The sequence below is a fragment of the Taudactylus pleione genome, unplaced genomic scaffold (genome assembly GCF_031769625.1).
Source record: "Taudactylus pleione unplaced genomic scaffold, aTauple2 ptg000652l, whole genome shotgun sequence".
In the NCBI taxonomy this organism is placed as follows: Eukaryota; Metazoa; Chordata; class Amphibia; order Anura; family Myobatrachidae; genus Taudactylus; species Taudactylus pleione.
Window position 1 is genome coordinate 3,381,936 of NW_028285054.1, and position 22,877 is coordinate 3,404,812.

General features: G+C 46.7%; 1 protein-coding gene across 1 annotated transcript in view; it reads left to right on the forward strand.

Annotated features, from left to right (window-relative positions):
* FANCM (FA complementation group M) overlaps window positions 1-22,877 on the forward strand; it is a 163,596-nt gene that overhangs the window by 57,371 nt on the left and 83,348 nt on the right. The gene's annotated exons all lie outside the window — the stretch shown is intronic.

Consider the following 22,877-nt stretch of genomic DNA (forward strand, 5'->3'; position numbering starts at 1 on the left):
TACTAACATAAACAGTTTGCAAGAGAGCCTGTTTACACTGCTGTTACCAAGGCAGATGAGCAAAGGGTACAGGAGAGGGACAGGTTTGCCGCGAGCCGGGCATCCCGTGGTAGAAGGAGACTGGGGCTATTAGTAGATCTGCAGTGGTTCTGATGAGGCTTGGGGAAGTTAGGACTGTCAGATCATGTGTACCCAGACCGGCGTCTTTCATCCTGATCCTAGATTTCTCAGTGTTGTTCTGTGAACCCAATGACCACCTCCGTTCTCCCTGGGTATCACATGTGTTCATCGCTTCAGAGTGCAACACGTGCTTAATAATACAAGTTGTGAACCAGCCCTTTTTTGGTGGCAGTAGTTCTGTTTCTGCACTTCGTGGCTACAAGTCTCTTACAAACAACTGAGTTGTTGTCTTATTCTTCAATTGCAAGACCCGTGAGTGCCGCTGATTTGTACTTTAGGGATATATTTATACTCTGACGGCAAGTTTTTGTATGTTTTTGTGGAGTGCCAGCCATGCATTTACGATATAATGTCTCTTTCTGCTTCAGTGTCTTTGCATTGGTCTTTCTTGCTCCATATATATCTCTGTGTGGCACAGTAGTGCTCCCCCTTATTACGCACAGCCTCGGTGTAACAGAGTTCCGTGGTGGTGTGACTGCCAGGCCCAGTGTGCAACAATATAAACATGGTGGCACATCCAATTGGGCTTTGGATTTCGGCCGCAAAAAATGTGCGGACATTGCATATAATTTTTAATTATTATTACATTTTATTTATAAGGCCGCTCAAGTGACCCACAGCGCCGTACTTACGTCAACAGTAGGACAGTACAGGGTACACAGAACATTACATTAAAATACAGTAACCAGAACATAAATAGAGCACAAGTAACAATTAGAACCACAATTCTCCACACACAATACAGCTGGAAAGGTGAAGGCTGTCATTCAAGTGCTAGAGAAGAGGGCTGTGAGAACAGTAGGGAGGAGGACCCTGCTCCTAGAAGCTTACAATCTAGGGGAGACAGACAGATGACACAAGGTATGAGCATGTGGATGGAGACCTGAGGGCAGGAAGTAGGCGAGGTAGAAATTGCTGAGGCAGGATGGTGTGGAGAGCGGCCTGGTGACGTGTGTGGTGGAAGGCTACACTTTGATGAACAGGTGGGTTTTTAGTGCACGTTTGAAGCTATGCAAGGTGGGGAGAGCCTGATCGAGCGAGGGAGCTCATTCCAGTAAAGGGGGCAAAATCTTGGATTCGAGCGTGAGATGCAGTCACCCGGGTAGAGGAGAGGCAACGGTCATTGGTCGACTGCAGCGGGCCAGAGGGAGTATGTAAGGAGATGAGGTTGGAGATGTAGGGAGCAGTGGAGTTAGAGAGGGCCTTGTCCTGCGGGTATGCGCGCTCCTGATCCCCGAGGAGTTCAATATAAAAAATTGCTCTTGATTTTTTTTTTTTGCACGCAAAATCCTGCAGCGGGGGATTTTTTTTATTCTTTTTTTTGTAATCAGTCTGCACAACCCGCCCACAGGCTCCCGATGCTGCAGACAAACCTGGCTTTGCACCTCTGACACCCATCACATACACCAGCATCGCACACACACACACCAGCATCACACACTTACCAGAGTCCTGGCTGCTCAGGAAGAAGATAGAGTAAGTGACAGAGATACGGAGGAGGAGGACAGCGCTGCAGAAGGTAAGTAATTATGGACTAATCAAACTAATTGGAAACTTCCATTTGCTTAATTAGTCATTAGGGGGGTGTCCAAGGGCTTCAGAAGCAAGTCTGTGCAAATTGTCCTAAAAAAAAAAATAGCGATTTTTGGAAATGATGAGCGCTCTCCCCCAAAATGAATTAAAATCTCTTATCCAATTGAATTTGGTGGGTTTTTCCTGCAGGTGCGAGATTTTTGGTAAACTTGCACCTAATTGAATATGTTCCATAGCATTCCATTTTTCTTTTTTTTTCTTTTATACAGACCTATACTAGCAAAACAGCAAACATAATAATTCTAATAATAATGGCTAGCTGCTGCTCCTGTATGATCCTTGCCAGCAAACTTCTCTAAATAACAGATCTGAAAACACAAAACCAGAAGGAGCTCATAGTGTAGTCATTTGATCCTTGCGAAGTTTGTGTAAAGGTAAGTATTGTGCGTACCTTCAAATAAGAAAATAACGTTTATCTGTTGTCTTTGACATTTAAATGTTCTCCTTCGCTGTACTCAGGAGATGAGCCAGATGATAAATGGACCTGCATGATATATCTGAAATCGGACCTCCGCACAAAAGAGCGAATACCATAGTGTAGTATTTCAGATTTAGAATGATGGGATAAAAAACTTGTTCATGAATAAAATATAAATGTGGTTATCACATAAGAGCACCCAAATCATGAAGGATGGACACGACCACAACCTGCAAAAAGGAGCTCCAGAGCAGGATGATAATATCTCGGTCATAGGGGTCAATCCTATTCCATGTGAAGGGTGCGAGTTGCCGTTGCAGCGGCGTTAAAATGCCGGTAACGGACTGACACCTCGTACCCTTCGCGACCCACTTCAAGCCCGAATTCGCTTAATTTTGCTCGGAGCCCAACAGGGCTGCGAGCACTTTGAAGCGAATCCGAGCTGCCGTCAAGCGCGGCCACTGTCGCGAGGGCTCGCACCCGCGAGAACATCACATGGAATAGGATTGACCCCATAGCGTCCAGGAACTATCCAAAGGGTTTCATTGCTGCCAACAATAAACATTATTATTGGCATTATTATTATTGGCATTATTATTATTGCTAGTATCCCCGTGGCGAACATTTCGTCAATTCGAACTTAGAACATACGTAAGGAAAATGCTTCTCTAGATCATATGTTAATACTACGGAATCTTGTAATAAAAAATGTGTGTGAAACATAGCCGGCTAAGCCATGGTTTTTTGGGGATTTTTTTCTTGTAACATTTTGCCAATTTGTACGTGCGATGATATATTTGGCCATGGACTCTGAAGCAAAATGGACCGTTTCCATGGGGTATTGCAGGCTGAGCCCCTATAGATGCAAATGATAATGCACTGTTACTCCGCCTCACCATCTCCCAGCCTCCCGCCAATCAGTGGCTGCCGGCAGCTGTCATGGAAAGCAGAGAAAAGAGGCGTTGCTTTCGAGGCACAAACCTGGTGCTGATTGGCTGGGAGTTGCAAGCCTAGAATCGATGTGTTGGAGAAAGTAGGTAAGGTAAGAGCGCCCCCTACGGCAGCAGCCTCACGTGTTGTGCCGCCCGCGCGCCCTTCCTCATTCACACGGCCAATCGGGCTGAACTGGGCAGAACATAAACCGTGTCAGCACATGGCTAGGGCATCGGGTCCATGTGAGAGCACAGACCACCAGTACAGCAACCGGCGGTGGTCACCCCTATCCCACTTTCCACGGGTCACTGTGCCAGCTCTGTGTTCTGGTAGTTTTCTTGACATTTTAAGGTTAGCTATTCGAAAGCATTTATGTTTTTTGTCTAATTTTTTTTCCATCAAATTTTATACAGTTTTAATCCAAATTCTGTAATTTATTGCTGATTGAAATCCATAGCAAAAAAAATCACGTTAATATCTTAATTAGTCTTTGAGATATTCAAATTCAAAGAGCGTTTTGGACAGAGGGACTAAGAAAAAAATAATAATAATAATAAAAAAAAAATAAAAAATTATATATATATATATATAACACAAAAAGGTGCCTCCTCTTGCAGTATAATTAATGGCACAACACCATTTATGAACCAATCCAAATCGGAGAGAAGTGTGTCCCCATACCAAAAGGTAAGAAATATAGGTGCAATGGAGATTGGACCATTCGGAGTATTTCGAATATTTGTGGACACTATCAATTCTGTATATGGGAAAGATTTCTGGACTGCACAACCTGACTATATATATATATATATATATATATATATATATATATATATATATATATATATATATATATATATATATATATATATACATACATACATATACATATATACAATGGGAGGTGCTACCTGATGAGACTAATTGAAGGCACAGGAACAGACAAATCTCAGGTGCACTACTCCAAATTATTAATAATATATATATAAATGCAATACAATTTTGCAATCAATAGAGGTTTTTAGCATAATCATACCCACCATATTCAGGTAACCTCTTTCGGGTAGGTCCCTAACATACTAGGGTTCAAATCCAGAGTGCAGGACCCCCCTAAAATGGCCCAGCCAAACTGCCCCAGGGCACCAGCATAGTAAGAAAAGTGCAGTGTAAAGAGATAGTTAGGAACAGCTGCATATAAAGAATGAAAATAAAAAAGTGAAGTACATGTATATTAAACACACAGTGAAGGGTTAAAATGTGTTATAAAGGAAAATGTGTTATAATGCGGTGCCCTGAGACAGATCAACCAACACAATCCAGGGGGACCCACACCCCAAAAATGAACCAAAGTTGCACTACAGTATATAACTTGTAGGACTTACCTAGAATTGTACCTAATACAGTGTGCATATACATTACCATACTCCATGCTTTTAAACCAATAAGGAAGGGTGCTAATCCAGATTGAGGGCGTCTCCTTTCCCTCAGAAGTGCAATAAAGCACATTAAATGGAGTATATGCTACCTGATGAGACTAATTGCAGGCACAGAAACAGACAAATCTCAGGTGCACAACTCCAAATTATTAATAATATATATAAATGCAATAACATTTTGCAATCAATAGAGGTTTTTAGCGTAATCATGGCCAAGGTTATGGGCCTACCCACCATATCCAGGTAACCTCTTTCGGGTAGGTCCCTAACATACTAGGGTTCAAATCCAGAGTGCAGGACCCTCCAAAAATATGGCGTATGGAAACACATTTTCCTTTTATAACACATTTTAACCCCTCACTGTGTGTTTTAATATATATGTACTTCACTTTTTTATTTTCATTCTTTATATGCAGCTGTTCCTAACTATCTCTTTACACTGCACTTTTCTTACTATAGCGGTGCCCTGGGGCGGCTTGGCTGGGCCATTTTTGGGGGGTCCTGCACTCTGGATTTGAACCCTTGTATGTTAGGGACCTACCTGAAAGAGGTTACCTGGATATGGTGGGTAGGCCCATAACCTTGGCCATGATTATGCTAAAAACCTCTATTGATTGCAAAATATTATTGCATTTATATATATTATTAATAATTTGGAGATGTGCACCTGAGATTTGTCTGTTTCTGTGCCCACTATCAAGTCTGTTCAGCAAATGGGCTCAGAAGAAAAACATTAAAATCATAGTGTAGTATCTTAAACCATATGTAATCTTTTTTTTAATAAGGTACATTTAATGCTTACCTTGTGATATAAATGAACAGCTTACCTGAATCATGACAAGCATTCAGCGGAAACGTCCAAATCCAATCCAATTAGGTGTAAGGCAGATGGATTTCATCTACATCTCCAAGTGCGCTCGTTCACAGGGGCGAGAACAGTGATTGCCCAAAATGTCATGGCTACAGGTTTGTAGCTATAGCAGATCCCTGGTGCATAAGCACTATGTAATAAACCGTTGTCATAACTCCTGGTTACAGGGTCGCTTTACATGTGGCACATTGTACAATGTACCTGGCTAGCAGATAAGAAGCGAGGAAATAGGTTATGTTTTCTGGCTCCGTTATATTGTGTTACCCGCCTATGTCTGACAGGAGGGTGGACTGTAGCAAGCTCCCCCCCAGTCCCTATAACCTCTCTTTAACAAACTCCTAATACAAATAAACCATTCTGCAGCCATTGCCTCTTACAAGATCTGAAGTTGACCCCTGGGCCACTACAGCCCCAGACTTAAGGGATTCAGGAGACCCATTTACAGAATTAAATGGATTTCAAAAAAGATTTAGACAGTCAAAATAAATGTTTATGTAAGAGACAATCTGCAGTGCTTCCTTTTATTTTAATACAACAAATCTCCTCATTCCCTAATGACACTGATGTGAGGATCGTTAGTATTTCATGCAGTGCTTATATAATGTATGGGGGATGGGTGGGAGCTGTAGATTATATAGAGTTGTGAGTGGCACAGCGTGCCAGGTTCCGTTTAACTTGGCTTGCGCTGTAGCTCTTTTTCGCCCGAAAATGAGTCTTAGGGCCGTATTCAATTTGGAGCGAAACCTGTTATATTCGCTATTCTCACTTATCCCCGTATTCAATTTGGTTGACTTTTCGCAGGTGCGAGAAAGTCAGAGGTTCGATCCCAGCGCAAAAGTATCCCCATTGAATAGTTGGCGAGAACAAGTGCAGAATTGGGGTTTGGGGGTGCAGACTTCTAAAAACCACCGTGTACCCCTTGGACAGGCCCCTAATGATATTCTGTGTCACAAAATGTTTTTAAAATACCACAGGACACCGCCAAAAAAGGTACTGTCATTTTGGGGATGAAAAAAAAAAAAGTTGGTTGACAAACTTTTAAACTAGCGAAATAGACTCCAGGTGGGTCCCCAAATATGCCCCAGGTGTTTTTTGGATTGCAGGTGCTTGCGGCATGTGGATTTTTCACAATTTTTACAAGTTCACTTTAGCCACTTAAAATTATGCTTACACCCATATTTCAGGTACCCCAAATTTGATGGGACTAGTTATTATTCCAAAAAAAAGTAGGAAAATGCTATTCTTCACCACTGTTCCAAATACGCTAAATAGCACATATTGAGACCATTTAAAAAGCCCCCATAGTGTTCCCCCATGTCAGACCATCTTTTGGGGTATGTCCCCAAAAATGACAGGACTTTTCGCAGATTACCTTTTCGCCGGGTCCCGTTTTCGCCAATTCCAAATTAAATACGGGGATTCGCTGGGATGCACGCGATAACTTCAAAACCTCCGATGACAGCGAAAAGTCCGGCAACTGACTTTTCGCCTGAAATTGAATATGCCCCTTAGTCGCAAACTACTTCACGCGACTACAATGATTACTTTGATGTATATCTGTGCAACTGAGGCTGAATCTATATACCATGCGCTAAGATGCAGCTGCTGCTCCTTTTTTCCACGCCAAGGTCAGTTGTGTTGTATGCAGGCTCAGGCCCACACAGATATACCGGTGTTCCATATAAAATGAATCCGTGCAGCCTCATGAAGCGGTTTGCTGCAACAGTTTGCAACGAAGACTCCTTTTCGGATAAAAAGACTCAATAAAGGTGCCTGGCTCAAGCCGAGTCACACGGGACCTGGCGGCTCACCCCTGGGTCCCGCGCCTCATGGCGTATTGAGGCTAGGTGTAATGAGAACACATCTGTATTACAGGGATGTGCGATAGTGTCAGCTAGATTGTGTTCATGTACAGCACATTGTCAGGTGATACAATTGCAGGCTGGGATAGTAATCTTTGTGTGAATTACATTTTTTACTCCCCAAAGTTTATCCAGGGTCCAGCGTTCGAGGTCTCCGCAGCTGCCCTCAATCTTGCGCGTTCCCTCAAGCAGTGCGTTCTCAACAGACAGACCAGTGCTGTGTCTTCCACTGACATGCGGGAGCATGTACTTATCTTTTTAACAGTATCAAGACCTTTTAAAAGGGCTATACCAAAGTGAAACACCCCTTTGGCTTACAGATAACCTAACAGAGCTCTTATCAATATACAGCTTGTGAATTTATGGAATGGAAGTTTTAAATCCTGTATACCATTGATGGGTAGCCCCCAGCTCTGTCATGCTTTGTCAGAGTGGTTTGTCATATCTTGTAACTGTTGTGTAAAATGCCTCCAGATACATTATTACGGATAGATCATGTCTTTAATTAATTTAATGATATGTATTGCTTTGACTTATTATTAAGGGTAATGTGTAACCTTTTCAAAGGTTATCGGGCCGCTATTTGGCCCATGAAGTGCCTCAAGTTGTCCATCACTGATTTTAGAAAGATTATTATTTTTTTTTTTTTTCTCCCTTGAATACAACACATTACTGCTCTGCGAGTACAGTTATAACCACAAATATCCATCTCCCAGACATTTAAACAGCATTTCCTTTCAGTCTTGATAGTTACATGGTACATTGTAAGTGTGATGAAGGTTTAGGAGAACAGAAACCTATGGGTAACGCTACAATTATAGGCAACGTCTGCAGTGCGTACTATTGCTTGTGTGTCGAGAACCCATTATGCCGTTATACTGCCTGCTATTTGAATGGCGATAAATCCAGCGTACATTTGCTTGCTTCACGAGGTGGGTACAGAAAAGACCCATGTGACTGTGGGCCTCATTCAGAGACGGGCACCAATGCTGCTGCGTCTGTGTACGCAGCTGTTGTGCGAGAATATGCAAATGGCGTAGACACCTATTTTTGCATTGAGACGCCAACCGGCTCCTTCGCAATTCCAAGCGGATGCATACAAAGATGCAGCATCGGTTGCGGAACCCTCGATAATCGGCCGACTGAGTAATTCTATGGTCGCGCAGAATTGCCACGTATATTGATGGAGGCACCAGTGCCCATTTTATTACATACAGGATCGCAGGCGCAGGCTGCCAAGCGCCTGCTTTTGCCACCACTCCCCCCGTTACCTCCTCCAAACACTTCCTGACTGTCAATAACACCTCAGGTAAATAGTCGCTGCCAGCAACAAAGGGTAATGTACCTTCACGCATGAGCAGTGTTACTCAGGCGCAGTTTACCTATAATCCCTCAGTTGCATAAATATCAGCATTGCGTCCATCTCTGAATCAGGCCCTTTGTCCTCTAGTAACATTGTACAGATGACACTAATTGCTGTAACCCCTAAGAACAAATCTGCTTTCATCAACCTGATGTAACATAGACTGATATTAGATGTATGGTTACTTATGCTAATATTAGATGTATGGTTACTTATGCTAATACTAGATGTATGGTTACTTAGGCTAATACTAGATGTATGGTTACTTAGGCTAATATTAGATGTATGGTTACTTAGACTAATATTAGATGTATGGTTGCTGTGGGCTACGTGTGTTAGTTGCACATTGTTATTAAATGTGCCTCTGAACATTGCAGTCTTGGCAGAACCAATTTTGTTTTAGTGTTTTTTTTTTTTTTCTCATTGACCTTGCAAACAGCAAGGGTTCTCTGCATGCCCGGCTGAAGCATAATACATATTTCAGTGTCTCACACGGCACATTGGCAGCGCACAGAAATGTGACGTATTGGCTGCTTGCTTTTGATGGCAGCAGGCAGAATCCTCTGATCCAGGGCACTCGCACACAGTACATCGTGTCTTTCTGCTAGGAACACTTTGTTTTAACTTTGTTTAAATGTTTGACTCTGTTCATTCATCTTGGTGCAGAGTAGAATTCACTGAGTGAGAACACATTCTCTATTTGCAGCTCAGAGAATTTTGATGAAGAGGAAGTTTTCCATAGATATCAATGATCTATGTGAATAATTGTGAACTGATATTTATATTGCACCAATTTATTTTACAGTGCTTTATAGAGAGAGAGAGCGTTTAATCCTTCACACACATCCCTGCCACAGTGGAGCTTACAGTGCATCTGGAAAGTGTTCACAGCGCTTCACTTTTTCCACATTTTGTTATGTTACAGCCTTATTCCAAAATGGAATAAATTCATTTTTGTCCTCAAAATTCTACACACAATACCCCATAATGACAACGTGTAAAAAGTTTATTTGAAATTTTTGCAAATTTAATAAAAAAAAAAACCTTTGCCATGAAGCTCAAAATTTAGCTCAGGTGCATCCTGTTTCCACTGCTCATCCTTGAGATGTTCCTACAGCTTAATTGGAGTCCACCTGTGGTAAATTCAGTTGTTTGGACATGATTTTGAAAGGCATACACCTGTCTATATAAGGTCCCACGCTTGACAGTGCATGTCAGAGCACAAACCAAGCATGAAGTCCAAGGAATTGTCTGTAGACCTCCGAGACAGGATTGTCTCGAGGCACAAATCTGGGGAAAGGTACAGAAAAATATCTGCTGCTTTGAAGGTCCCAATGAGCAGAGTGGCCTCCATCATCCGTAAATGGAAGAAGTTCGGAACCACCAGGACTCCTCCTAGAGTGGGCTGGCCATCTAAACTGAGCGAACAGGGGAGAAGGGCCCTAGTCAGGGAGGTGACCAAGAACCCGATGGTCACTCTGTCAGAGCTACAGCATTCCTCTGTGGAGATCGGAGAACTTTCCAGAAGGACAACCATCTCTGCAGCAATCCACTATTCAGGCCTGTATGGTAGAGTGGCCAGACGGAGGCCACTGCTTAGTAAAAAGCACATGGCAGCCTGGCCAGAGTTTGCCAAAGTGCACCTGAGGGAATCTCAGACCATGAGAAACAAAATTCTCTGGTTTGATGAGACAAAGATTGAACTCTTTGGCGTGAATGCCAGGCGTTATGTTTGGAGGAAACCAGGCACCGCTCATCACCAGGCCAATACCATCCCTACAGTGAAGCATGGTGGTGGCAGCATCATGCTGTAGGTATGTTTTTCAGCGGCAGGAACTGGGAGACTAGTCAGGATAGAGGGAAAGATGAAGGCAGCAACGTACAGAGACATCCTGGATAATAACCTGCTCCAGAGCGCTGTTGACCTCAGACTGGGGCGACTGATATCTTGGCTGTGTGCTTAGGGTCGTTGTCCTGCTAAAAGATGAACAAAGGAGTGGCATCAGGACAACTCTGTGAATGTCCTTTAGTGGCCCAGCCAGAGCCCAGACTTGAATCCGATTGAACATCTCTGGAGAGATCTGAAAATGGCTGTGCACCGACGCTTCCCATCCAACCTGATGGAGCTTGAGCAAAGAGGAATGGACGAAACTGCCCAAAGATAGGTGCGCCGAGCTTGTGGCATCATATTAAAAAAACCTTGAGGCTGTAATTGGTGCCAAAGGTGCATCAACAAAGTATTGAGCAAAGGCCGTGAATACTTATGTACATGTCATTTCTTATTTTTTTTTTTTTTTTTTTATTAAATTTGTAAAAATCTCAAAAAAACTTTTTACACGTTGTCATTATGGGGTATTTTGTGTAGAATTTTGAGGACAAAAATGAATTTTTTCCATTGTGGAATAAGGCTGTAACAAAACAAATTGTGGAAAAAATGAAGCGCTGTGAATACTTTCCGGATGCACTGCACAGTCTAAAGCTAGGCACACACTAAACTACGTATGTACTCAGCGATCTGACAGACTGACATATTTTGCGGCTGGTACAAATTAGACAATCTGGTGCCCGACACGTCTGCCCCTGCCTCATCCCGCAGCATGGGGTCGTCAGCCACACCTCAGGTTGAGCTGCATGTAGGGCCGATGCGGCTGATGACCCCACAGGAGCGCGCACCGCCCAACATATTGGGTACACACTGCACGAGTCGAACGATTTGTCGCGCTGATCCATCGGAATCGGGCAAATCATTAAGTAAATCACTAAGTGTGTACACAACTTTAAAAAATGTTTTCTATTGGAACCTCCCATGTTAATACAAAGTGGGTTTGCTGACAGGAAACCTCAGTAGGGAATGATCAAGGGTTTCCTACGACAGCACCCTGCTATGTGCTCAGCAACGCGAGGGACAGACGGGTCCTTTTGCTTAATCTCCATCAATAGGATTGTAGAGTTGTAGAGGCTGCTTGCAAAGTCCATACCACGAACCGGTCCCAATTTGAGAACCTTGAAAGATGCAGAGCTTCATTAGAAACTTGGGTGTAATTGTTTGGTAAGCGGACATGTTCGGACAGATTGTGATGGGCTTTTGTGAATTGGAGTCACCGTTTGCACTGATCAGGGAAAAACTTTTTTTCTACTTCAGGGTCCATAGGGTATCCACAGGATACCTTGGGGTATAGGTGTGACGTCAGTCGCAGGGCACCAAAGAGTTAAGCTTTCAGCCTCCCAGGATGCACTAGGTCCCCCTCCTATACCCCGCCCCCGGGCCAAGGCACCTCAGTTTAGTTTGGTGCCCGGCCGGAGTCGGGTGCACCTGTTGGAGTGGGGGCTAGAAGAGCCCCTGAAGCTTATTCTTCATGCAGCTGTGGCTGCACATCTGGATGAACAGCATGGACAGTCAGTCCTGACGTCCATGCTGTCTTCCCTACACCCCGCCGGTACCAGAACGCCGGTACTGATCCGGGGATGCTGGTGGGCGTCTGGGGTCACAGCTAGCGGTGACCCCAAATGCTCCGGACCATGGCCGGATTCAAGGGGGACAGAGGTAAGCAGCGGGGTCCCGCGGTGGGTCCCCGCTGATCACATGGTCCTAAGTCCCCAGGCAGGGGGCTCCCTGGGGACTGGCTGCAGCGTGGAGCCAGGCGACCAACCTGCGCTTCCACTACCCCCTGGGACAGCGGACCGCAGCAGAGCGGTAGCGCTGCGGCGTCCCAGGGGTTAAATGCATGCCAGGGGAGCGCGCCTTCCCTGTCTCACAGCCGGCGCCTCCCCCGCTGCACACAGCCCTCTCTGCATGCTGCCGACTGGTCCTGTGGCAGCGCTCCTCCCCCAGGCCAGCCTCCTCTCTGCTCCTCGGCGGCCATCTTCTCCAGAACGCATGGTGAACGCTGCTGGAAGCGCTGGACGGAAGCATCGTGGTCTGGGTCCCCCCGCATACCTCTCCTCCGCTGTGGTCAGGTCTGTGTATGCAGCGCTGTGTCCTACCAGGCCCTGTGTCTGTGTAGTTGAGTGATCAGCGCTGTTAGTGCAGGAATTGTTAATTTTCTGCATTGTATGTGACTGTGCTAGCGCTGCTGCCTGTAATCTTTTCTTCTCTAAACTGTCAGCTTTATTACTGTCCCTGTTCTTTCTGCTAAAGCCCTTGCGGTGCGGTGCTGCAGGGTGGTCTCTCGCCTATTTAATACTTAATTGGTGAGAGAGGTCACATACGTGGTGCCATCATGTCTGAAAGTGATTTTCCCCTCCGGCTACAGTGTACCACGTGCAAAGTACCGTTAGCGGAGGGGGAGGGTAGCGCGGAGGGCCTTTGCCGGCAGTGTTTGTCCATGGCGCGGCCTATTACGGTTACAGCACCGGTACAGGAGCCGCCCTGGGCTTGTTTCGCTCAGGCGTTAACAGCTTTAGTGGGCCAGTTAGCTCCGCAGCCCGCGTTTACTCCGATGGGTTTGTCCCAGCAGTCTGTGGTGTCGTCACCCATGCAGGGGTTCCCACGACAATTGGTGGTACCCCACAGTCTCCCTATTTCCCCGCTCCCGGGTTCTCAGGAGCCAGCGTGGGTTAACTCCCTGACAAGTTCTGTACAGCACTTGTCGGATGTGTTGCAAGGGGAGTCTGTGATGCGGTCTCATAAAAGGCCGGTGGCGTCTCTGTCCGCTCCTTATGAGGATGACGAAGGGACGTCTGATGATGGGGAGATTCTAGATCCTTACGATCAGGAACCTCTCCATACTAAGGACGCTGATGCTAAGTCCAAAGTATATATTCCTGGACTTATTCGGGCGGTCCGCACAGCCTTGGTGATTGAGGACGAAGTTCCCCCAGCGGCTAAATCTAAGTATGCCTTTTTCAAAGATGTGAAGGGCGATGCCACAGTCTTTCCTCTTTCGGGTCAGTTGGTGGACCATTTAGAGGAGGCGTGGAAACAACCTGGCAAAAGATACCAGCCGCAGAGACGCCTGGCGGTGGCTTATCCGTTCGCGGATAATTATTTTGCTAAGTGGGAATCCCCTCCACAGGTGGATTCTCACGTGACCCGTCTTGTCCGTAGTGCCACATTGCCGATGCCATCCATGTCCTCCCTTAAGGATGCTACGGACCGCAAGGTAGAAATCTGCCTGAAGTCCGCTTATTCCCTTGCAGGGGGGGCAGCACGGCCGGCTATGGCCATTTGCTGGGTTGCCAGAGCGATGGAGCGCTGGGCGGATTCATTAGAGGCTTCTTTTGAATCCGACTGTCCGGCCGATCAGGCGGAGTTGATTGGCAATCTCCGTGATTCGGCCACCTACATCAACGAGGCGGCTCTAGACATTAGTACTCTGGTGTCTAGAATTTCTTCAGCAGCGGTAGCTGCTCGTCGCACCTTGTGGCTGCGATCCTGGAAGGCGGACGCAGATTCCAAGAAAGGTCTGGAAGCGTTGCCGTTTACCGGAGAAGTTCTCTTCGGTCCGGATCTGGATAAGATTGTGGCCACGCTGGCGGCAGCCAAATCTGCCTGTCTCCCGTCGGCCGCTGCTCCTTCTGGTTCGGGACCATCGTCCTTTCGGTCATCCAGGGCCCAGGGCAGGCCCAAACCACAGTCGTTTCCTCGACAGGCTGGCCCTAAGAAATCGGTCAAGCCCCGGAAGCAGGCATGGAGTACCAGACGTCCGGCCCCCAAGCCAGATGACAAGCCTGCGGCCTGACGGTCCGGGCCTCCCTTTGGGGGATCCCAGGGTGGGAGGCCGCCTGCTACAGTTCGCCCAGTGTTGGTCGACCACTATGACAGACACTTGGGTTCTGGAGGTGGTTTCCCACGGATACGCCCTCTCCTTCCGGCACAGACCCCCGGCTCGCTTCTTCACCACGGGTCTCCCATCAGACCGGAACAAGGCTACGGAGCTGCGGAAGGTATTGCACACTATGCTCCAGGCTGGAGTTATAGTGGCGGTTCCATTCTCCCAGAGGGGCCAGGGTTTCTATTCAAATCTATTTTTGGTACAGAAACCCAATGGGTCATATCGTCCGATACTCAACCTCAAAGCACTCAACAAGTCTTTGCGGGTCCCGAAGTTTCGGATGGAGACCCTACGGTCCATCATTCTGGCGCTGGAACCTGGGGACTACTTGGTGTCATTGGACATACAGGACGCTTACCTGCATGTCCCTATTCTTTGGCGCCATCAACAGTTCCTCAGGTTTGCAATCAGCAGCGACCACTTCCAGTTTCGGGCGTTACCTTTTGGCCTGGCAACAGCACCACGTGTTTTCACCAAGGTGATGGCGGTCATGGCGGCTTCTCTGCGGCTGCAGGGAGTCCGCATGTTGCCGTATTTGGACGACCTGTTATTGGTGGCAGGATCTCCAGAGCTCCTGTTACGCCACTTGGACCTGACCATTGCACTGCTGCAACGGCACGGCTGGCTAATCAACTGGCAGAAGTCCACTCTAATCCCGTCTCGGAGGATTCTGCATCTTGGAGCCTTATTGGACTCGGGACAGCAAAGGATCTTCGTGACGGAGGACAAGATCTCAGCTTTACAGTCAATGGTGCGCAGTTGTCTGCACAGCCGCCGGGTGTCCTTACACTCGGCGATGAGGTTACTGGGCTCCATGGTGTCGGTGTTCGACATGGTGGAATACGCCCAGTTTCACTCCAGACCTCTGCAGCACCTGATCCTGTCCAAGTGGAACGGGCTGCCTCAGTCTCTGAAGTCCCAGACGATTGTGCTCACCCAGGAGGTTCGCCTGTCCCTTACGTGGTGGTTACAGACGACCCACCTCAACAAGGGACGTCCGTTCTGGGTTCCAAATTGGGTCCTGTTGACAACGGACGCCAGTCTTCGGGGCTGGGGAGCAGTTTCGGGTCCACACTTGTTCCAGGGCAGGTGGACGCCGACAGAAGCGGAGCTTCCAATAAATATCTTGGAACTCCGTGCGGTCTTCAATGCTCTCCAGCAGGCACAGCGGTTTCTCCAGGGTCGCCCGGTGCAGGTCCAGTCGGACAACGCTACCACCGTGGCCTACATAAACAGGCAAGGAGGAACTCGCAGTCGGGCGGCTCTCGTAGAGGTCTCTCGGATCCTGGTTTGGGCGGAGCGCAATCTTCCGGCCATATCAGCGGTCTTCATCCCGGGAGTGCTCAATTGGGAGGCGGACTTTCTAAGTCGCCAGGACGTTCATCCGGGGGAATGGTCCCTGCACCCGGACGTTTTTCAACTACTGGTGGACAGGTGGGGTCTTCCAGAAATCGACCTCATGGCGTCCCGGCACAACAACAAGTTGCCGGTGTACGGGTCTCGCACAAGAGACGAAGGGGCGTCTCTGGTGGATGCTCTGTCCGTCCGGTGGACGTTCCGGTTCGCATACCTGTTCCCTCCGGTCTCCCTTCTTCCACGGGTAATCCGGAAATTCAAACAGGAAGGAGGGACGCTCCTGTTGATAGCTCCCGCGTGGCCCAGACGGCACTGGTTCTCAGACCTTCAGGGTCTGTCCGTGGACATTCCTCTGCGGTTGCCGCTACGACCGGACCTTCTATCTCAGGGTCCTTGCCTTCACCCGGACCTGACTCGGCTGTCTTTGACGGCGTGGCTGTTGAGACGGCCATGCTGAGGTCCCGGGGGTTTTCCAGCTCTGTGGTGCGTACCATGTTACGAGCTCGGAAACCGTCTTCCGCGAGGATATACCATCGCGTGTGGCATACGTTCTTCCAGTGGTGTCGACCGAAAGGTTATGCACCGCGGGAGTTTCGTCTGTCTCGGATTCTCGCCTTCCTGCAAGCGGGACTAGATCATGGGCTTCGCCTTGCTTCTTTGAAGGTACAGGTTTCGGCCCTATCTGTCTGGTTTCACCGTAGGATTGCTACAATCCCGGATGTGCGCACCTTTATGCAGGGTGTTCTCCGCATTCAGCCGCCCTTTGTTCCACCTGTGGCGCCTTGGGATTTGGCTGTGGTCCTGAGGGCTCTCCAAGGACCGCCGTTTGAACCACTGGGCTCAGTGGATCTTAAATGGCTAACAGCTAAGACTGTTTTCCTTCTGGCCATTGCTTCGGCCAGACGTGTTTCTGAGTTAGGGGCTCTTTCTTGTAGACCCCCTTTCTTGGTTTTTTATGGGAACAGGGCAGTGCTCCGCACTCGGCCCGAGTTTCTTCCCAAAGTTATTTCCCAGTTTCATATTAACGAGGAAATAGTTGTTCCGGCCTTTAACTCACCGGGTCTTTCCGTGGGTGAGGCCTCTTTGGATGTTGTGCGGGCCTTAAGGACTTATGTTGACCGCACTTCTTCGTTTAGGAAGTCGGACGCTTTGTTTGTCCTCTTTGGCTTCCGTAAAAAGGGTTGGCCTGCTTCAAAGCAAACTTTGGCAGCCTGGATCCGTATGGCTATTTCTGAAGCTTATCTTCATGAAGGCCTACCGGTCCCTCCTTCTCTGAAGGCTCATTCCACTAGGTCTGTGGGTCCTTCGTGGGCAGCTCGACGTGGTGCCTCGGCAGTTCAGATCTGCAAGGCTGCTACGTGGTCTTCTGTCCATACCTTCGTGAGGTATTACAGGTTTGACACCTTCGCCTCTCAGGATGCTTCCTTCGGGCGGCGGATTCTCCTTTCTGCACAGGAGCGTCCCCACCCTTAAAGGATACTGCTTTGGGACATCCCCAAGGTATCCTGTGGATACCCTATGGACCCTGAAGTAGAAAATATGAGATATGGTAAGAACTTACCCTTGTTATCTCTATTTCTACGAAGTCCATAGGGTTCCACAGGACTCCCGCCCTGTCGCACCTGTGCTGCAGATGGGCTTTGCTCTGGTCACCGGTTTTCCGTCTCCCTCTGGTGAGAATGTGATTCTTGTATGTGTCCAGATCTTTGTTCTCTCTCTTCCTTCTCCTCCTCCGGCCTATGGCTTGGTAACTAACTGAGGTGCCTTGGCCCGGGGGCGGGGTATAGGAGGGGGACCTAGTGCATCCTGGGAGGCTGAAAGCTTAACTCTTTGGTGCCCTGCGACTGACGTCACACCTATACCCCAAGGTATCCTGTGGAACCCTATGGACTTCGTAGAAATAGAGATAACAAGGGTAAGTTCTTACCATATCTCATATTTTTTTTTTTCTCCACCAATTTTGTCTGGATAATTGTAGGGAGTTCTGTTATGGTGAATGAGGAAACCACAGGTGATACAACAATCCATTGGCTTAAGGTGCCCACACACATATCGATATTTTACACGATCTGGCCGATTCCGAGGCATTGGAACGACAGATCATGTAAAATATGGCCAAATCGTGAGTAAATCGTGAGTCCCCACTCACGATGCGATGCGCGCCCCCGCAGGTCGCACATCGCATCGTCAGATCTGCGGTCCAGTATGGCAGATCTGACAATCTAGGACACAATGCACTATAAAAAAGTCTCGCTACAGGAGATCGGATGAAGATTGGACAGCATATCGTGTGCTGAGCTGCTGGGGAGAGTTTCAAGGGAAATCATACACATCGGCTGATCGTAAGTATATCGGTATGTGTGTGGGCACCTTAAGGGAATGTGTTAAAACATCTTTAGAATTTTTCAGGAGAGGCTATCCAACAAAGTACTAATGCTAATAATTATGCATTTTAGTTATCTTGTGATGAATTGGGGTATCCTAAGGTATCCACTACTTTCCTTTTTCTTCCATTTATTTTAGAGAGACAGAAATTTGGTTGAAGCTGGCCTAGCCAGTGCAATAACATACAAACACTTTTTTGACCTAGGAGGACTCTCAAAGTTCATGGAATCCTTTGGGACTTGGGGCCTGATTCAGAATTGGACGGATTTACACAGCCACACACAAGCTATTGTGCAAATCTGTCCATCTCCGATGCAAATGCAGAAGAATGAGTCAGACACCTCCTTGCTGCATTGGCGGTCCCAGCACTGTGACAGGCGTCGCAGGCTGGGATCACCATCGCAACCGTTGCTCCTTCAGCCAGGCTGCGAGAGCTGAAGCCCTGTTAACGCAAGGGGCCAGGAATCTGCATCCGCAGATGCAGACCCTGGCCTAGTCACTCCCAGAAAACTGAGACGGCACGCCTATATTTCCGGTAATGGCGCCCAGGCACGCCTTAGCTCTGCCCCACAAATACAGCGGCATGTCAAACTTGCTGCTGCCTGGGAGGGGGGGTCTGCAAGTGAGATCGCAGGACCCATTCTGCACATGCGCAGAACAGGTCCTGCACAGGCGCAGACCTTCAACATCGGGGAAGTGGATAAACGTACATCTCTGAATCAGGCCCTTAGTTCATGAAAGTTAGACCACACAGGCAGAAGTCGCTCTTATAACGGAGCCCTCTTGGTGAGCAGGTATCTACCTTCTCCCTCTTGGCTTTCCCCTTTCCCTCTCTCTCCTTAATTACAATAACAATGGAGACCCTGCAATTGAGGAGAATTACTTACTAGCTCTTCACACATACACCTTGCCATAGCTGAGGTCCAGACATCTTCCGAAAGGGAGACAACATTGATTTTGAATTGGAGACCTATACAGTATGTGCTAGATTACGTTCTATTAAACCGAAGCACATGACGGTGAGAAGTGATCTTCATGATGTGTGCTGTACTAGACCACAGAATGTGTGAGTGATGGCAATCTATGGTTTGTGTGGGGATTCTATGTAGCCAATGACTAGCCATACTGTGTGTTTATGTGTGATTAGAGTACATAGTGTCACCTGTGCACCAACAGTGATGCCATCCGATCATATTACACCATATGTAGTATTTACTTTTTTTACATGTGAACTTGATGGAAAGTGAGATGCAATTTATGATTGAGGAGGATTTGGAAGGGACATTGATTGGATTTGACATATTACCCATTTGAAGTCTTTATCCTATAGAGGAAGGAGCACCTTATTACTGTAGGTGTTTTTATTACATTGAGGTATCATGTTTTGTAGGCGAGGACTGCATCCGCTGAGGTGTCACAATTTTTTATGTTTCTCTTTTTTTTTGTGGTCACTTCAAAGTACAGTCGGCGTAATGGAAAAGTGATAATGTAATGTTTGATCCGTTATACTCGTATGTTATATTGTTATTGAAGATTGTTAAACCGTTGAAAATGCATACTCTCGTAGTCATCATGTCTGCACGGATTATACAGACTTGTCCTTGCTCATCCAGCCTCAATACGCCATGCACAAAAGAGGCCAGGAAATGTCCATTAGTCGACGGAGATCCTGGACTCTTCACTCTCCCTCCCCCCCCCCTTACAACGGCGAAGACACGCCTCCGTTTAGGGAAATTGATGCAGTTGCCGTTCCCTCCACGCCCATAAAAGGCAGCAGACTGTCAATCTCTGACCGTCTGCTGCCGGACTGTGTACGTGATCGGTACATGGGTTAGGCGCATGCACAGATTCCCTTCCATCGGGATTCTGCACGATTTTGCCCACTGCGTCGTCTGCTTAATCGGGCCCTTAATCCACTGGATAAGTGACTTTACACTCGCTCCCTAACTATTGACTACTTAGACAAGTGCCTCAGTTCTTCTAATGGTAACACTGGCCCAAAGTGTGAGAGTGAATCGATGATGATAGTGGGGTTTATTTTCAATTATTTAATTAACTGTTCTCTCGAGGTGATCAAAAAGCATTGCACCAGCACCAACAGAGTGTTGTGGGATAGGAGTTATATTCAGATTCTAAGACAGAATATGGTGCACTGAATAAAGTTACCTGTTTTCCATTATAATATGGGCAGTAAAAATGGGTGTGAATGGAAGGAACAGCAGAAAGCCGCAAGTTCTAAAGACCCCCCCCCCCCCCCACACACACACACACACCCTCTGCCCCCTTAGGCTGAAGCAAAAGCCATTCATGTGTACTAGAGATATAGTGAGAATCTGGTTTTCATTTTGGGATTACATTTGTGTTCCAAAGGTATAACCTAATTCATCCGTAATACTGTCAGGTTTTCTTGCCTGGCTATATTGATGTCTGCAGGCCTCCTGTCTGAAAGGATTGCTAGTTCTGTAGCCCATTTTTGTATATTTAAATTGTATCTGATATATGATGGTTTCATGGCAACAAGAGGTCAAAATGAGCTTTGATTATGTGTAAATGTTCTGTGGGGGGAATAAATCCTGAGAGCACCTTTTAGTTATTCCCCCAACAGACATACGACTCGGGAAATTTCCTGTTCAGACCCGGGAATTTCTCCTGTGCAAATTCCCGGGTATTTAGTAGAGACCCCCCCTTTCACACTACAGCGTCTACCCGGGAAATTCCCAGGTAGACCCCTTTCAGACATAAGCCGGGTTTTTCAGTTTTTAATATTACCTGCCTCTCCTCTGCTCTTCCTAGCCTATCCCCTCTCTGGCTGCCACTGATGATGTAATCATGCAGAAGCCAGCCTACCAATCACTGCCGCCATTTTATTTATTTTATTATTATTATTAAATTTATTTTCTGACGTTTCTGTGGCAGAGACCCGCCGGCGATCTCCAGCGCCGGCGGGTGTCCCCGGCGTCTGGCTGGGGTTCTCTGTGCAGCATTGGACGCTCTGCGCTGCCAACTCAAAGCAGCTTGGTGCAGCCCGGGAGTAAATTCCCGGGTAGCACCATTCAGACATAAGCAGGGTAATTACTTAGCTGTAAGGCAAGACCTATGCATGCTTAAGGTAAGAACGCCACAGTTCCCGGGAGATTAGGGTTAGGCTAGGGGAAGGGAGGGTTAGGGTTTGGCACCCCCGGGGGGGGGGAGATTTAGGGTTAGGCACCCCCTCGGGGGACTTAGGTTTAGGCGGCAGGAAGGGAGGATTAGGGTTAGGCACTGGGGGGAAGGTTAGGGATAGGCACCCCCTAAGGGAGGGTTAGGGTTATGGGGTAGAATTAGGTTAGTCAATACTTACCTTAGGACGATCAGGATTTTCTCCTCTGCCGGGATGCCGCTGTCGGGATTCCAACCGCCGGGCATTGGTATTGATTCCGACACATCATGTTTCTCATGATGTGGCGCCACTGAGCTGATACACTTTCTGTTGATATTTAAGAAGAGAAAAAAGTATGACCATACTTTTCACTCCTTAACATGAACAAACTGCAGAACTACGTTACTGTAATTAAAAAATTAAGTTGCTCCTGAGCCTATATTTGTATACACTTGTAGGCTTTATCACATCCTTTGTGCAGTCTTCCCGTGCTTATGTTAAGCCGCCCATACACAGTGCGATAGGCACCTTGCGCTGCGACTTGCGGTCCGACGGCCGACATATCGGGCGGTCCCCACACACTGAGCGATCTGCTGCCCGATATGCCGATGTACGACCCCACGGGAGCGCGCACCTTAAGATTACTACTGCTGTATCCCAGGTGCTTTCATGGATCTTTGCTTATACAATCTAATTGGTCACAGACACTGCATTAGTGCACAATGTACTGTATAAGAGACCTCATTTGTTTGGCTTGTAATAAACTTCTTTTCTGCGCTAATGGTAAAACATCAAATTAAGTATAATGAAGAGCACAAGCTACAAACATCTGTCTCAAAAAGTGCGTTTCCAATCTGTGCTTTTAGATTAGAAACATTTTTCTTTTCTTGATGTTCCGTTAAAGTGAACTGGAGGTAACTCTCCCAGACATCAGTAACAATACCATGCTGGGCAAGTATGCATGTATTGAATATGTGTGTATACGGTACATAATACAAAACGTGTGTGCGTATATATGTATATAATATAAATGTGTTTGTATATAATGTGTGGTGTGTGTGTGTGTGTGTGTGTGTGTGTATATATTATAAAATAAAGTGTGTATATGTATATAGTGTGTGTGTGTGTGTGTTTGTAGGTTAGGAGAGAAAGGGGCCTAAGTGTAGTATTTAATCTCACTATTTAAATAATAAAGTGTGAAAATATATAAAGCTGTACTCGTAACAGAGCTCAATAAAACGTGCTTATCTGTGTTTGTTTGGAATAGTGCATTAATTAGCAGAACTCTGCAGTATGGCGCTTCCATAGCATCTCAGATTGCATCCATATAAAATATAACACAATAACCAACCATAGGGTGATACGGTATAGTGCATTTATTAAAAAAAAAATAGACCAAAATGTGTATATTTAGAAAACAGAACAATGCTGATCTGTATAACCCCAGAAAGGGTGTCTTTAGCAGGAAACTGCAAGGATTAAAAGTGTCCAGCACCTCTACGCATTTCATCTTAGATGGACTTCATTAGGAGGTTGAGCTCATAAAGCAGCATAAAGATAAATAAAA